The sequence below is a fragment of the Hemicordylus capensis genome, chromosome 3 (genome assembly GCF_027244095.1).
Source record: "Hemicordylus capensis ecotype Gifberg chromosome 3, rHemCap1.1.pri, whole genome shotgun sequence".
Taxonomy (NCBI): Eukaryota; Metazoa; Chordata; class Lepidosauria; order Squamata; family Cordylidae; genus Hemicordylus; species Hemicordylus capensis.
In genome coordinates this window covers 43,195,639-43,207,749 of record NC_069659.1, presented here as the reverse complement: position 1 = coordinate 43,207,749, position 12,111 = coordinate 43,195,639, and the positions used below count along the sequence as shown (strand labels likewise).

At 40.3% G+C, this 12,111-nt stretch overlaps 1 protein-coding gene across 11 annotated transcripts in view; it reads right to left on the bottom strand.

Annotated features, from left to right (window-relative positions):
- NBEA (neurobeachin) overlaps positions 1-12,111 on the bottom strand; it is a 670,094-nt gene that overhangs the window by 270,732 nt on the left and 387,251 nt on the right. The gene's annotated exons all lie outside the window — the stretch shown is intronic.

Genomic DNA, 12,111 nt, shown 5'->3' with positions numbered 1-12,111 from the left:
TTTCTGAAATCAATTTTGTTTTACAATATTAAATATACATTTATCTAAAAGAAATGTAACAACCTGGGCTACCCTGCTTTGACAGAAGCTCTTGGCTCGGCTATCCTTTAAATTTATCACTCAGTCGAGTATACCTCAGTTTGCCACAATATACTGAGCATTTATCTAAATGAAAGTGTGGGAGACCGAAAGTTGCCCTTCAATCACTGTATCCTTTATGAATTAGAGTTCCATTTATCAAAATTACAGAAAGAAGAGGTAATGTCTCAGAGGGCTGTCTCATTACAAGGCTTATAAACACTATCCTTACAAAGAAGTGGTTTAACACCTAACAAATCAAAAATTGATTGGGAATAGAATTTATTTGAGATCATCTATCTTCAGAAGACATGCTGTACTGAGTGCACTTCTTGGCCTCACTACCCATTCATCAGAAAATTAACAAGCAAGTTCCACAGACCACCAGATCTCTTTAGATTCTGCAATACGAAATATGTTAAGAACAGATCTGTCACAGATGTTCTAATTACATATTCCTGAATGGTTTTTTAAAGATCTCAAAAGAAAAGATACAGACTGAATATTTTCAGTTTCTCTTAAGAAATACATAGGCACAATTATATTTATATTTGGCATTAAACTAAATGTAGTATTGTTAGCATTGCTAGCACAGAATAAGAATACCAAGGCAAGAATCATAAGTATGCTTATGTTAACATTTTTATACCACACTATCTATGTGTGCCACTATAATATTATGGTAAAACATGAGCCAAATTACTGGTGCCAAAATGTGACAGCCTCGGAACAATTAGGCATCCATGATAAAATTATTTTATTTTAGTATTTGTCTGTTATGAAGGAATATGGCCAAGAATATTGTCTCCTGGTTATCATAGATTCCGCGAATGCCCTAAGACTTTTGTCCTTTCACTGGCTGACATCCTGACTAACAAAGTACTGATGAAACAGGAGAAGCATCAGCCAAAACTTAATCACTGACCCACAGTGCCTGCACTGCAGTAACATCATGGCACAAGTTCCTCTCTCTCACACAGTTATGACTTCTTACTTCCTAGCATTGCAACAGCTGCCACAGCAGCACCCTTACTTAGCAGCAAGCAGAGCCATAAGCTCAACTAGAGCAACTTCAGGCACATTTTTGACTGAATGCACCTTGTAATGAATGCAGATTGCAGAACACCAGAGCAGCGAGTGAAGCACAAGTTAGTCTCAAGGCCAGAGATGGAACTCACACAGACACACACAGACCACTGTCCATTTCTCACCACAACATTATCTCAAAAACAAAACAAACCACAGCTCAAGGAAGGCAGGCACGCAAGTTATGCAAGTTATAGCAGCAATAATTCAGCATATCATATTCGGTGCTGAGAAAAGAAAACCACAAAACCAAACCTACCTTCCTCTTCTCCGGATGTATCCTTTTCAAGAGAGGCATATGTGCTCTCTCTGCCTTCCACTCCCATACATTTTGAAATTCCCTCCCTTTGTGTTCCCTATTCCCTTCTCCTTCCATCCATCCATTGGAGGCACATTTGCCCATGACAATACTTGATTTGTATGACAACAAGCCAAGAAGCAAGGAGAGTACAAGCCAATCAGAAGCCTGTGCCAGAAAACCTATCAGCAAGGGAAAAACTGGCTTCCAAAATGGCGCTCAAAATGTTGAAACATTTCAGTTGAAACAGGGTTGGTTTATTTTGCGCTCAAAACAGGCCATTTATTTGAAGGGCATGTTGTTTCAAGCTCAAACACTCGAAACGGCCTGTTTTGATTCAAAACATTTCCATTTCAAAATGTTTTGCACATCCTTATTACATACTGATTCTAATACATTACAACTGAACTTATTTCTGTGAAACATGTTAAGAATGCAGATGCCAGCCTTCTTACATATTTAACAAAGCACATAAGCATATTCTTTAAATATGCTTGTGTGCACATATCCTGTGTGTGCTGGTGAAATTATGGTGTTGATCTTTTGGTAGATATTTATTTCAGATCGCAAGCCAAATGATATGAACCCCTAGTCTTCCTGGCTATTCTGCCATTCTGTTGTACTGAACCCTTGCTCCTGTTATATTTTCTTGGCTAACCATTTCACTCTTGCAGCTCTTTTCTATACATTTCAAAGGCAAAAATAGCAGAACTACTATATCAGTGGCTACAGAAGCTATGCCAAGGGCACCAGACATGGAACGTGCTGACAGATTTATAAATGGCCTTGCTGGGTGGAACTGTGACAAGAGTGCTAGATTAGCAAGGTCCCAGATATTTTGTTAGCCACCTTTATGTATCAGCCTCATCCACAGACTAAGAAATAATGAGCTTTTACATTCTGAAACCTTGTACTTAGGATATATGTACTGCTGTATTTCATTCAAGACACATGGCATATGTATTCTATATAGCAACTTAGCATAATTGTAATCTTGACCCTGTCTCTTCTTTCCTCAAATCCCCATTTTGAAAGGCTGATAAAGACTTTGTGACCAAAGGAAAAGAGATGACTGTTTAACAATTAGTGAATAGCCGCCAGAGCCGAAAACTTAGTTAAGAAAAAGTGAAAACAACTTATTTTGAATGTCTCAGTTGCAGAATATAAGAGGCTGTGTATGCTGACAGAATAAGAGGGGGAGAGGAGAACATCTAAAGAACATCTGAAGACCCAAGCCCAGACAGCTGGCAATTGGATGTGAGGGCTGACCCCAACAGCAATCAAGGGCCAAGAACAGTATCAAACCAGAAAAACCCAGAACCAAATTTCAGAGGGCAGGTCCAGAAGATGCGTTTTCTCCCTCTCCAATGCAGCAGCATCTCCGCACCCCATCATCTGCACCCCATCTTCTCTGTAATTGCTGGGAGAAACTTTGGACTGGCCATTTAAGGTTTCCCTGCACCTTGGTAACAAACATTACCTGCTCCCTATCTCCTTTCCCTTCCCTTGCTAGGTAACCTGCCTGTATTAGAGTTAGCTTTACCTAACTCTAATACAAGCAGGTTACTAGAGTTAGGTAAATTAGCTTTAGCCACCTAATACAAGCAGGTTACTAGAGTTAGGTAAATTAGCTTTAGCCACCTAATGGTGCAGTGGGGAAGTAACTTGCCTAGGGAGCAAGAGGTTGCTGGTTCGAATCCCCACTGGTATGTTTCCCAGACTATGGGAAACACCTATATCAGGCAGAAGCAATATAGGAAGATGCTGAAAGGCATCATCTCATACTGTGCGGGAGAAGGCAATGGTAAACTACTCCTGTACTATACCAAAGAAAACCACATGACTCTGTGGTTGCAGGAGTTGACACTGACTCAATGGCACAACTTTACCTTTTTATATTAGCTTCGTTTGCCAGGACCTTTTGGATACCTCACCAAATCTATTTCCTCAAGTAAAATTACAAAAGACAACTTGGGTTTGGTTTCTTGTGTCTCCTCACAGGTCTACTGGGAAGATCCTGTCTAATTCTAGTATTGCTACATACCAGATTGCGGAGTTCCAAAGAATTGGGCTGGGTAGATAAATCTCCCCAGAGGAAGCAAGCCTAACACCTGATAGGAACAATGCAAAAAGGTAGGTAAACCTCCCCAGAGGGAGTAAACCCTTTGAGCACTCCAGGTGGTGGCTCTAGCCCAATCATCTAGCTGGCAAGGTCCTGCAGGCAACCTTTCTTGGTACTTGGCAAGCCTCCCCAAAGGGCGTAGATAAATCCGACAGCCCAAGGCACGAGGACTGAGACCAGTCGTTTGGGATCAGCTTAGTCATTACTTCTAGCCTAATGTCTCATTGAAGAACGCTGTGGCTATAGTCTAACTGGGGTGGTTGGCGAAGTCCGTAGCTACAGTCCAGCACTGCTGGTGATACAGTCTAACCCCTGAAGTTGGTGAATCCCTGGCTATAGTCTGGTGTTACACTGGTGAAACCTCTAACTATAGTCTGATCAGGAGCAACCCGAAAGACTGAAGCTTGAGAACAGAGCATAAAAGGAAGCACACCCATTATGTGTAACACAAGCAATTATTAAAACAGAGATAAGAACATTAATCAATTGACTAAGTGTTTTTTTCAAAGTTATGATTGGTACATTAAAGTGTTTGCAGATGCAGGTTCTCATATTTTATTCCACCTTTAAAACTTTGACCTACATACTTGTATATAGGACTTTAGGTAAGGACACTGCAGTTTCCTGTTTGAAACCTGAACTGGATGGAAATTCACAAATCACTTTCATTAGTGTCATGGCACGGAGGTCTATGGATCTAGTACAAGACCCTCTTTGGGAAACAGTAGTTGTACACTGACATTTTCCCCAAGACTAAAATGACCCCCCCTATATAATTATAATTTAGTTAAGCTGTTGTTTGTAGGAGAGACCATCTTTTTATCCATTCTTCACAGGCCTATTTTTGTTCATCAGTACCGTAAGTCTACATTGTTAAAACCACAATTATTTATTATTTTTATTTAACATATTTTTATACCACCCAAAACATACGTCTCAATTTCCTAAGTTATATGCATCTGATACAATGGAGAAATGGTACTATACAATAACTATCATCACTGGAAATAAATCAAGGGCATAATATCATTAACTGGAATTTATTCAAGTCCCTTCCAAGGTTTGTCTATTTAGCTTTTAAAGGGAATAGGAAATAGCTGTTGGGTTGCTTTCTTCTCACTGAAACATACACAAATTCTACTCAATGAATGACCTAGAAGTAGCAGATAGACCAAGATACAGATTTGCATTAAGCCAGTGAAATCACAAGGAACTGGGACACTTATTCAGTAGAATAAGCAGTGCTTCATTATAAAGAGTATTCTCTCTATATATACACAAAACACAATGAAACAGCATGAACCATGAAATATAAAAACAGAGACTTTTGAAAATGGCATTTGGCGTGTCAAAATTTATTTTGATAACATCCGTATTTTCCTCTCAAATTTCATTTAAACTTGTAAATTCTCTTTTGGATTCTGCAGGTCACAGCTGGTACTAGGTATGCAAGCTAAGCTTCAAAGATAACCTGCTGTGTCCATAGTCAGTTCAAGGCTACTTAAATAAATGCGTACTCATAATGTGGCTGATTTTAGACATGGGTTCACTTCTGAAGAGTAAAAGTAAAAAATAAAAATAAAAATTCAAAACATATAACTCAGTTTCAAACAAACCACTCAACATCATCACTCATTAACATCCATCAAACTTTTAAGGTCACTAATTTCATTTTAAAGATAGAGTGGAAATAAAAGTAAAGTTTGCTTAGAAGCCATGATACAAGCCAAGGGAGAGTTCTGCTTCTTTCAGAGTTCATTCCACAGCTTACTTCAGTGAATTATAGATAAGGCAATTTATGCAGAGAGTTCTCTTTCATCTTTGAAGAGGGCTGGCAGAATGGAAAGTTAACTCATTTTAGTGTTACCTAAATGTACTGACAGGAAATTCTAATGTTTCCAAACATCTGGAAATCAGCTTCATGGGATGGTGATTTCTTTTCTTAAAGAATGCCTTTTCATATACCGTCTTTTACAGCTTTATGTGGCTCCTAAAAGAGTGTTTTGACATAAGTAAAGTCTGTCTGCTTCACAATAAAATGCTGCACTTAATTTAAAAAATCTTTTAGAGAATAAAGATGTTTTTGTGAAGTTCTACTCTCCTGGACACTTATACAATGTTTCTTCTTACTTTAAGTATCTTAGCCTGTGTTACTTTTTAGTATAATGTCTTAACTCTCTATTTTAGTTTTATAGTTAATGGTACTAATTACATCACTCTTAAGAGATAACGTATTTATTAAATGAGAGCAAGGAACACAATGCAACCTTTATGCTTCTTCCCTAATCAGAATTAATGTTGTTGATGAAAATTAATATTTAGTATTGTAAGTTAAGCATAAAATTACTACAGTTGGAGAGCTAGCTATTTAAAAGATGCATGTAGAACCAGTAGGCTCAACCTGGCAGCCGAGTCCAGGTGCCTTACTTTCTATCTTTCAGGGTAGCTCACAGGCAGAAGATCCTTCCTGCACTACCCTGATAATGGCTGAAAGGTATACAGCAGCTTGTTAGATCACATGATCTAGCCAGCCAACAGGGGCCCTACTGGCCTTATAAAACTGCTGCTTCAGGCTGGGTTTCTCACTCATTGTCAGCCATAGAAGTACATTGTACTTCTATGTACATTGTCAGCCATAGAAGCTGCTCTATGGATGCTCTGTGCTGCTCTATGGATTCTCTCTATGGAGAGGAGAGCTGGTCTTGTGGTAGACTTGTCCCCTTAGCTAGGCAGGGTCTGCCCTGGTTGCATATGAATGGTAGACCAGAAGTGTGAGCACTGTAAGATATTCCCCTTAGGGGATGGAGCTGCTCTGGGAAGAGCAGAAGGTTTCAAGTTCCCTCCCTGGCTTCTCCAAGATAAGGCTGAGAGAGATTCCTGCCTGCAACCTTGGAGAAGCTGCAGCCAGTCTGTGTAGACAATATTGAGCGAGATGGACCAATGGTCTGACTTGGTAGAAGGCAGCTTCCTATGTTCCTATTATTAATGTCTGTGCTGGGGAAATTGATGGAAAACATTCTCAAGGATAAAAAACATAGGAAAAACTAGCTCTGCTGAAGGAGAACAATTATGGCAAAGGTACATTTTGCCTCACTAACCTTTTGGAGTTCTTTGAGAGTGTCAACAGGCATATAGATAAAAGTGATTCGGTTGACATAGTATACTTGGGCTTTCAAAAGGTTTTTGACAAAGTTCCTCATCAAAGGCTCTTGAGGACACTTAGCAGCCATAGGATAAGGCAGGGCCGCACAACTCAAATGCCCCTGTGGGCCAGAACCATCCATGACTTAGTGCATGGGTTCCAAAGTCAATTTTCAGCACATTAATTATTACGTTAAAATTATTATTTAAAGTATTGTTTAAAATATCCTTTCTAAGCATATTGGACAGAAAGTAGGCCTTTTCCCAGTCGAGTCAGTGGAGCACCTGGAGTGCATGGCAGCCTCAAATGACTGGTCTCTCCTCTCCCTAAATCACTGCCACTTTCATGTTGCAATCCTAGTCATGCTTTGGGAGTAAGCTTCACTGGGCACACTGTGGGACGTATTTCTGAGTAAACGTGCATAGAATGGCGCTATAAGGCAGTTTCCAGCTCCTACGATACTGTAGGCTATTCCTCCCGGGGGGGGGCACTAAAAACGTTCTTGTGGGCTGGATCCAGCTCCAGGGCCTTATGTTGTGCAGGTCTGGGATAAGGGGACAGGTTCATGTGTAGATTTGTAACTGGTTGAATAGCAATAGCAACAGCAATAGCACTTACACTTATATACCGCTCTATAGCCGGAGCTCTCTAAGCGGTTTACAATGATGTAGCATATTGCCCCCAACATTCTGGGTACTCATTTTACCGACCTCGGAAGGATGGGTCAACCTTGAGCCCCTGGTCAGGATCGAACTTGTAACCTTCTGGTTACAGGGCGGCAGTTTTACCACTGCACCACCAGGGGCTCTGTATAAGGACAGGAATAAGGGTAGGAATAAATGGACAGTTCTCTAAATGGAGAGAAATAAGAAGCGGGGTCCCCCGGGGGTCTGAACTGGGACCAGCACATTTTAATTTATTCATAAATCATCTAGAAGCTGGGCTAAGCAGTGAGGTGACCAAATTTGCAGATGACACCAAACTAGTGAAATTCAAACAGGCTAATGAAATTCAAAACAGATTGTGAGGAGCTCCAAAAGAATCTCTCCAAACTGGGTGAGCAGGCAACAAAAAGGCAAATGTGTTTCAATGTAAATAAGTGTAAAGTGATGCATATTGGGGCAACAAAACCCCAACTTCACTGATGGGGTCTGAGCGTAGTGACTGAACGTAGTGACTTAGTCACAGTGACTGACCAGTAGAGGGATCTTGGAGTTGCGGTGGACAGCTCGTTGAAAGTATCAACTCAGTGTACAATAGTTGTGAAAAAGGTGAATTTCATGCTCGGAAATGTTAGGAAAAGGATTGAAAATAAAACTGCAGATATTGCCCTTATAGAAATCTATGGCGCAGCACACATTTGGAATACTGTGTACAGTTTTGGTCACCAAACCTCAAAAGGGACATTGTAGAAATAGAAAAAGTGCAGAAGAGGGCAACTGAGATTATCAGGAGCCTAGAACACCTTCCTTACAAGGCAAGGCTAAAACACCTTGGGCTTTTTAACTTAGAAAAAGATGGCTTAGCTAAGATGACTAAGGGGAGACATGATAGGGGTCTATAAAATTATGTATAGTATGGAGAGAGTGGAGAGAGAGAGATTTTTCTCCCTCTCTCATAACACTAGAACCAGGGGTCATCCTATGAAATTGAAAGCCAGGAATTTAGGACTGACAAATGGAATTACTTTTCCATAAAGCACATAATCCATCTGTGGAATTCTCTGCCACAGGATGTGGTGATGGCCACCAGCCAGGATGGCTTTAAGAGAGAGAAATTCATAGAGGACAGATTTATCAATGGCTTCTAGACTGAGGGCTATTGGCCACCTCCAACCTCAGAGCAAGATGACTCTAAATACCAGTTGCAGGGGAGCAGCAGCAGCAGCAGCAACAGCAGGAGAGAGGGCATGCCTTCACCTCTTGCCTTTCGGCTTCCCAGAGGTATCTGGTGGGCCACTGTGTGAAACAAGATACAAGACTAGATGGGCTTGGGCCTGATCCAGCAGTGCTATTCTTATGTTCTTATGATTCCTATAACGGAACCTCTCCTCAGGCTCTGCATTGCCTTGCTGCACCTGGGAGCTCTGGCTTGCCTCATCTTACTTGATACTTTGCTGAGCCCTGTCCAAAGTTGGGTCTTGCTAAATGCCTTTTGAGCTGCTGGATCTTCTGTCTCTCAGTCAGCCAGCCACAGCCCTAACACTGACCAGTTAACAGACAGAAATACCAAGGAAGCAAGAGCTTGACTGGATTGACAATCTTTTATTTTATACAATTTCTACCAACAGTATTTATATGTTTGTCATGGAATGGCAATTGTGGGGTGGGAAAAAGCAGGGAAACATACCCCAAATATGGGGAGAGCCCGGCCAGTGTTTTGTGTGCCCCGCCTGCCACCCGAACTTGTAGCAAATGATGGGCTTAATGGGGGTGATCGCAAGTCAAAACGGCCACAGCAGAGAAGAGTGCCCCAATGTGGTGATGGAGCTGAGAGTTTAAGTAAGCTGGAGCTTTCGTGAGATCTCGGAACAAGATCTCGTTTCAGGCCGAGATCTCGCGAGATTTGCCAGAACTGTTGTGGGTTATTAAAAGCTGAACTGGCCAATGATGAGGGGCCAGTTACTGAGGAAGTCCTATGCTGGCAAGTGCCCTATGACTCAGTGTAAAGACACCACCAGGAGGGCTGTTTGGAGTCATAATCAGCTGTGCCATAGGTGGTGTTTTAAACCTCTGAGGCTTGTCTTGACAAGGTTGGGGATTTGTTCCTGGATAGCCTGCTTGGACATGGATAGACATGACACATGTTTAAGTAGTTCAGCTGGGTCTCTGTTAAGATCTTGACTATTGATCTTCTAAGCAGTATGCTTAGTAATACACTCACCCTGTTAACCTAAACAACACCAGAAGTCTCCATACATCCCAGGCTGTACTGAGTGTGACTTCTTGATTTTCTGCCTTATAAATATGAAGAAAGTCTTCACTCTCCACTACATTGGGTGCATTGTCTTAAGAATACTTAAGATTCCTTAGGCTAGGGGACAATTACTACCTCTCTGTTTTGCATATCAGCTTTACTTCTGTGTACATTTAAGTTAGTACATTTGTTTAGGATGGACAGTGCCTGCGCATCAGAAGTGTTAAATACAGACACACCATTAGGAAGGTGTGGGGCATCAGCATCATTTGCTCCCCACTTGCATTTTAGATCCCACCTCTCCCAATATGGTTATATATTATTATTATTTATTTGAAATATTTATAGCCCGCCCCTCCAGTGTGGGAAGTGAGTGTCCTGTGTGGATGATAGTTATGATGGGGTATATTAACTTGTGTGGCAATATCAATCAATTAATTTTCTGTGGACTGATTACAATTATAATTCCAGTTAATCAGGAACTGCTCTCACTTCAACTGTTTACAGCTCAAAGGCTCTTTTGACACTATTGTTTTAGAGCCAAGCCAGTATGGGCAGTGCTTTAGGGAATTCAGAGAAGTTGATGCTCCTCCTGTTCTAGAGCTGCTCCCTCTGAGAACTGGCAGGTTGCCACAAATTGCACTGTAATGTCACAGGGGCCTCTGGAGTGATCTCCCAGTTCCCAATGGAAAAAGTGCCTCTGGGAAGGAACAGAATGCAACTCTTTGGTGTGTGTATTTACCATTGCTAGTGTCAAAGGAGTGGAAAATAGTTTTCTTCCACTGCCAGGAAATGAGAAATTGTTCCAGAGGCCCCTGCAGCATCATACTGATGGTGCTCAAAGAAGTGCGAAATTCATACTCCACTTCCTGTGGTGGACTGCAAATGGGAAGGTAATTTAAAAAGGCTAGTGATGGGAGAGGAAGGAGTCCTGTGGATAACTTAATGATTGAAGGTGCACAAAATCTACAGTTGGACTTGCACCAGCATAAAGCTTGGACATTTTTCGGAAGCATCTATCTGGCCACTTTTAGTACTCGGTGGAATTTCCTCTCTCTGTATCAAAGTAGTCTGAAACCATCTACACAATATGGCAAAAGTACACAACAAAGTGAAAGGTGCATATCAAGAGGACAATACATTCTTTAAAATTTGAATGAATTATTACTCGTATTTATTTCTGCTGCTAAATATTTGCATTAATTTTGGTTTTATGCATATGCAAATTGATCAAAACTCAGAAAACTGAGTAAGATTTATTGTTGAAACAGCCCTAATAAAAAGGTCTGCAGTATATTTTATGAATGCACACTTTCCCCCTCAATTTAATCTCAAATATAGCCAAGAATGGGCCTTTGAGCCCCAAATGAAATCTGCAATTGGACCTCTGTTTTAACAATCACAGACTCTGAAAATGTTCAGGTTCATACAGAATTTATCTTTCTAGAGGCCCATAAGGTCCACATCCTTCAATGGAATCCTGTCTCTTAATGAACTGCCAAAAGCAGTTTGATGTTTTTCAAAGCTTAGAAAAGAACCTTACAGAAAACAAGAGGGGGAATATTAAGAAGAAAACATGTATTCTAAATTCAAATTCTAGTAAAACAGAAAGGATTGTTACATGCCTAAAACCATTGGGTGCCATATAATATAAAGATTAAAACAAAAACAGCCCTAAAGTTAAGACATACTCTAAAAATAGAATAGCAATAGTGCTTTTTGCTTCCAAAATCCAACAATATATATTTGATTCCATTTAGTCTAAAGAAAATTTAATCTTCAGTTTATTCCCTAATAAAAATGCCAAATACTGGCTGTTATCTTCACTTTCAAAGGTGAGGTACTTAAGAAAATTCAGTACTGTAACGGTCAAACAGAGCAATGACATCTGACCCTGTAAGCTGCATTTATCAATGGAAATCTCATGAGTGGTACGTCCAGATAATTTGACCCATATTGTACATCTCTTTCATTAGTTAACATCTTGTCTCAAGTTGCAGACATTCATTATATAGCACAGTCTAGTAAATAAAGAGGTGATCACTCCAAGCGATCACTTGTGATTTAGTGCTCATATTCCAGAACACTTAAAATGAGAATATAAAAGCAGTAAAAACTATATTAATAGTAATTATGCTTGGATACAGTTTACAAAGAATTGTCATAACGGAGTTATTTCCCTAAATAAAACAAATAGCTACTGCTCAGTGGAAAAGGACATCAAGGACACTTGCAAGAAAGAGAATTGGATCAATATTAACGTGATTTTCATTTCATGCTTCCCCAACTCCAGTAAGCTGACAATATACTCTGATTATGTGAACTGTCTGTGAGTAACACAGAAAAGGTTATTAGAGCAAGAGGTGGAAATGGAATGCACTTTTTATACTGACAGGTTTGCTAATAGAGTGTACGGACTTTCAAAGCCAGGCAATGTGTTTTCACAATTTGATTTTCATAGCACTCCCC